The sequence below is a fragment of the Carassius auratus genome, chromosome 24, assembly GCF_003368295.1.
Source record: "Carassius auratus strain Wakin chromosome 24, ASM336829v1, whole genome shotgun sequence".
NCBI lineage: Eukaryota > Metazoa > Chordata > Actinopteri > Cypriniformes > Cyprinidae > Carassius > Carassius auratus.
The window spans coordinates 13,643,535-13,649,669 of record NC_039266.1 but is presented as its reverse complement, the minus strand read 5'-3'; positions in this window follow the sequence as shown (position 1 = coordinate 13,649,669).

Genomic DNA, 6,135 nt, shown 5'->3' with positions numbered 1-6,135 from the left:
GTCGGTGTGTAGTGAATCGACTGTAAAGACATACTTATTAGTGTAATGTAATTGCTCAAGGACACGAATATTGTTTTGCAGACATATTAGCTCGATACAAATAGTCCAATAACGGAATTGTCCTGTATAAGGAATCTTATTGAAGATGAGAATGCGAGTTCAAACGACCCGAGCTACTGTCAATAGCCAGTAATGATATTTAGAGTAAACACTTCACTGGAAATCAAAGGAGCTGACAGTGATTGTTTCCCCCGGTATTCTGGGACAATTAGACAGAGTCAAAGATGGAATCATTTTTAGATTACCGAAAGCCTTAAAAGATCAATACATTAATTAAAGTGTCACCATCACTTAAGAAACATGACTTTATTTCTCAAAAAGTGCTATGTTAAATGAGCAGTCTAATTAATTTGGCTAGTCTAATTCAAAGTATTATGTTACACGTGCTAAATAGAGTAGTATTGTAACGTGAAGAGGATGAATCCTCCTCCGCAGAACTGTGACCTTTATAATTATGCTAATTAAAACACCTCATTTATCTTTACTGTTATTTTGGGAAAGGAATAATTTTCGGGTATGCATCTTTTAAAATGAACTCTGCGCGAGTCATTTGTCATCCTCAAAGGTGCCTTGCATGACGTTGAATAGTGCTTGATCCTGGTTATAAATTATATCTCATTATGGGCCGTATTTTTACAAGCTGGTGTGATGGTTCAGTCAGTGAAGTGGCACAGCAGGTGAGAGTTTCATGAGAAGAGAATCATCCTCTACTTGCCCAGTGGGTAGAAATGTATCCATTTAAGGTTCTTTTCCTCACCGTTAGCACTTTGTTCAGTGCTGATATCAGTGTGGAAAATCCAAATTCATCACAGGTGCTAGGAACCCTCAGGAATCCATGGTGAAATTTAATTGAAAAACCACCATACAGTGATTTCGCTGCTTAGATTCAGTAGAAAAGTTAAACAGCTAAGCAAGTTTCAGCTTACAGTAGACTTTCACAACTGAAAAAAACCTACTCCCATTTCAGGAAAAAAAAAACCTAAGGTGAAATAATTATGAAATTATTATATTGCAGGTTTATTTGAAAGCATCCATCTATTAACATACAGTGAATGATTTAAAGAAATATAACAGTACAAATATTTGTTAAACAAAATAATAAAAATGTTATATTTCAGAAGTGTACAAATATACAAATAACTTCTAAATCAATAAATACAAATGTATTTAACAGTAGCTAAGACTTTCAGAAATAAATGTGTACTCATTTGTAAGCATAAGGTGAAATAATTGAATTAGCATGTAGGTTGATTTGAATGCATTTAAGTACAGTAATTAAGAATGTAAAATAAACACTTATAAATGTATATGTATAAATCATTTATAAATGAATAAATAAAATATACATAAAAAAGTACTGAAAGTGAACTCACTCTTGTAAAAGTGTATTAAGTATGAAATTGGCACATTTTATGCAAGTTGTAATTATTAAGCTATAGTATTTACCGTAGTTACAAGTACAACAGAATTGAAAATAGTAAATATTTTAAAACATTTGTAAACACACATTTTTTTTCTAAATAAATATCAATACATAATAATAATAAAAAGGAAACAAATTTACTTTAAGCTTGCAGTAGACTTTTAGGCCAAAAACAACAACAACAAAAAAAAAACAATCAATCAACTAATTTTCTATTGATTTCTTTCAGTTGAACTCTAGTTCCAGCACTTTATAATGCTTTTAAAGCATGTTATCTTAGCAAGCAGCGTCTTGTGTTTTCGTTTCTTGTACTCAGGTGCAGGGGATACGCTACAAGCGATGACAAACACATTACTCTCATCAATATTGCATTTTCCCTTTCTTTCGTCCGCACCGCAGAGACAAAGAAAAGAGGTCCCTGCTTTATTTTAAGATGGGCTATTCTTCATCTTGCGCTTTGTGGGAACACACAGGAGAGACGCAGCCAGTGGACAAATGCATTTCACCTTGCACAGAGTGCATTTGCAGGAGCCGGACAACAATGGCCCAGAGAATACTCCGGAGGGCCATGGCTGAGGCCTGAAAATGGATTCCGAGGGGCCTGCGGATCCGAGGCTTTTTGCCGCCACACCTTCCTCCAGTGCTGCGCTTTCCCCCTCACGCGCTCTCTCTTCCTCCCTCGCTCTCCAGGAGAGCAAAACAAGCAGCCGGGGCAATCACCTGACACATTTCCATCCAATTTCCACTGCCGAATGTGTTCATTTTCGGCCCTAATGGCATGTCATTTCAGCGGAGCCTTTGGTCAAGAATTAATCCTGGAATCAAAACAGATTTTCCGGGGAGCAATCTTCCATCAAGTATTGATTTTTTTACACTCACAGAGCCTGTACTCCCTAATTTAACCTGACAGCACACTGCACAATGGACTAGAGAGCACCTTGGCGACTCGCAGAGGGAACTCTCTTGCGTTTTCTCTTTCTCTCTTGCTCCCACTTTTCACCCTCTCACTCCCCCCACCTCCTTTAGAGCAGCTTTTCAAAAAGTCAGGGAGGAAAGGAGATTTTTGAGGAGAGAGGTTTAAAAACAAAGGACCTCGCGATAGCCACGCAGAAGGATGATGTGAGATCCAGACACTGTTTTACCTCTAATTATGCTTTCAAGTGCATCGCGTCCGAGGCATGTAGGGCCGATAAGGGCTCTATAGGAAAAGAAAAAGAGGCAAATTAAAAGAAGAAAACGGGGAAAGAGAGAGGAGTGTTTTCCAGGGGCTATCAGGTATCATTATGGGCCTGTTGACATCCAGGACTCTTTGTGCAATGCACCTCTAAGATTTTCTCCTCCTCCTGCAGCCATTTTCTTTCCCTGAGTGGGTGAAAAGGGTTTCATCAGGGCCAGGAGAGGAGGAGAGGGGGAGAGGGGGACAGGAGAGTCTGAATGTTCAGGGAGCAGCTGACCACTAATGAGTGGACCAGAAGCCTCTACCCTAAACCTGTCTCCTCCAGCTCTTATTGTTTCTCATAGAAAAGAAAAAGATGAGTTGCCATCGAAAAGTCTCTGAAAAACTATTAAATATGCATTATTTGCATATATATTTTGTAAACAGAGACACATGAGAAATTTACTTCAAGTAGTATTTAAATAAAATAGCACTTAAGACAATAGAGGTCTGCGAGAGAGATCTCAGATCTGCCTTGATCCAATCAACAACTGATATATTAAACCAAACTCCTGCACTCTTTCTTTTTTATTTTTTTTTTATTTTTTTTGACATGCGTCAAAATATGGAAATAAATATGACTATAACTTTCATGAACTGAAGTAATGGAAATTGTGGTCTTTGTGTTGAGCTGTGGTTACACATGTAGAAACAGGCAGTGGTCAACCAGGAGCATTGTATTTGACCCTATGACTTTTTTTTTTTCAATTTAGCAATTAATTAATTAATTAATTCATTCATTATTACATACATCCATTCATCCATTTACTTATTTGTGTAGTGGACAATCATTTAAGGAAATCGGCACATTAGGGCACATTTTTGTGAGTTTTAGCAGCTGTTTATACAAATTATATTATATTATATTATATTATATTATATTATATTATATTATATTATATTATATTATATTATATTATATTATATTATATTATATTATATTATATTATATTATATTATATTATATTAGTGCTGTCAAATTATTAATCACGTTTAATCTCATCCAAAATAAAGGTCTTCATTTACAAAATATATGTTTGTGTACTCTGTATAGAAACTGAATGTAAATATGTATTATGTATATATAAATACACATGCATGTATATATTTCAGAAAAAATTGGTTGTTTATATATATATATATATATATATATATATATATATATATATATATATATATATATATATATATATATATATATATATACTATTTATTCATATGATATAAAGTACCTGAATATAAATAAATAATTATATGAATATACATGTCTAAATATAAAGATTTATTTTTATATTATATTATATTATATTATATTACATTACATTTAGGTAGCAGTTATATTATATTATATTATATTATATTATATTATATTATATTATATTATATTATATTATATTATATTATATTATATTATATTATATTATATTATATTATATTAACCATAGTAGTTATTATATTATATTATATTATATTATATTATATTATATTATATTATATTATATTATATTATATTATATTATATTTACCATAGTAGTTATGCACTATTCTGCATTGCATCCCAGAGCCAGAGGTTTGTTGTTCGACTCACCTCAAAGTTCTACTTACCGAACGTTAAAACGCCGCTTTAGCTGCTAAAGATAAATGGAGCGGAGGGCAATTGGATCTGTTGTCCCAGTCACATCTCCATCAGCATCAGAGGCAGGGGCATTATTTACCCTGCTGATAATGGAGAGGAGAGATGGACGGAGGGAGAGGATTGGGATGAGAGCCCATCCACTGACACCTCAGACAGGCTGTGAGCATCGGTAATTGCCCCTCCGGAGGCAACAAGGTGTGCACAAACAGCAGAGATGCCTGAGTGGCTTATATATTTGTGTATGCGCCTCAGAGTGTACGAGGTAGACGCGTTTGAGGGATACGGCGACAGTTCATTTTCCTAGAACATCGTCCCGCCACACGTCCACTGCTGAGGAGATAAGCCAAGAGAGCACCTCGCCGCTGATGGAAAAACAAAAAGAACAATTTAAAAGCATCGGCATCGCGCAAACACACGCACATTCACCCACAACCGAATATTCTCCCTCACTTTCCTTTCTCCGAGTGTCTTGACTGATATTGAACAGTAATCCATTTGAGCTGCTGACATTTCATAATGTTTTCTCCTCTCTTGTCTTCCTTCTCTCTTTCTCTCTCAGGGCAATTTCTGACACTTGGAAGTTGAGCAGAAACGTGTTCCATTGAAGCAAGCAGCGTATATGAGAGAATTCTGCTTCTGAAAAGCAGCGTGAAGTCTAGCGTGAGGATAATTATTGCTTTCTCTGGCCTAAACAAATCGATCGAGATACGCTGCATTATCGAGACGACTTCTGCTTTTAAGAGAAGTTGGTCCACAACCATGACGCGCTTCTGCTTTTCATAACGGATCAGAAAACATTAAGAAAGCAGAATGAAAACAAGCATTGATGCATTTGCCTAACTCACATTGTGATTAAGTTCTTAGAAATTATCCTAGAAAATACAGCTCACTGTCACAGGTTTGTTTTAGAAAATGTTTGGAATATACGGTTGTTTTATATCTGTATTGCATTAGACAGGATTTCCTTTCTTTCGACTAGGGTGAAGATCTAAATAATTAAATTGAATGTGACTAGAAACATGACATGCACATATTCAGGTTGAGAAATAACATGGGTCAAAGCAAATAACTTTCAAGTGGCCAACGAGGGAAATGCATCCCAGGGTTCAACAAAAATCATCAATGTGTATTAAAATTAAGCAAACCTGAACCTAACATGACATCATCAGGGGAAAATTCTGTGAACATTAATTCCCATTGAGATGACATTTTGTCATTTGAAGGTAGATGGGACTGCACCAGCTGGAAAACATAAGAACTAGTGTGCAAGTTGAAGATTTCATATGAATTTGTATGATTTCAAAAAACTTTTTTAATGGTGTGTTTACCCCTTAACACACCATTAAACCGGTAGTAGATTGAACAAATGTACAAATGTTAATAAATAACAGTTTTATTTAATTTACAAGATGCTTACAGTACATAGAAATTGTAAGACATTCTAAAATTCACGTTAATTTTTCAATTTGATATGCTGTTTCCAATTTAAAAATAACATTAAAACTGCAAAATATAACCTAATGGTTTTAGACCTTCGTAACTACATTGTACTGTACCTTTTCTTCTTATTGCCCAAGTCACGTGTATCCAAAAGCAACTTTGGCTTATTTGTCAGAAAGAAAAAAAAAAACATCCCCTGTAATTGCTTCAAAAATGGAGCTGTTGTACTCTTTCCGTTTCTTCCCACTTGGCAAAGTTTTTGAAAAGCTTCAGCCCGAACGCCGAAGACAATGGTTGCAAAAATAGCACATCTCTGCACGTTCATTACCGAGCTAATGGAAAATATGATGAAATGGAAGA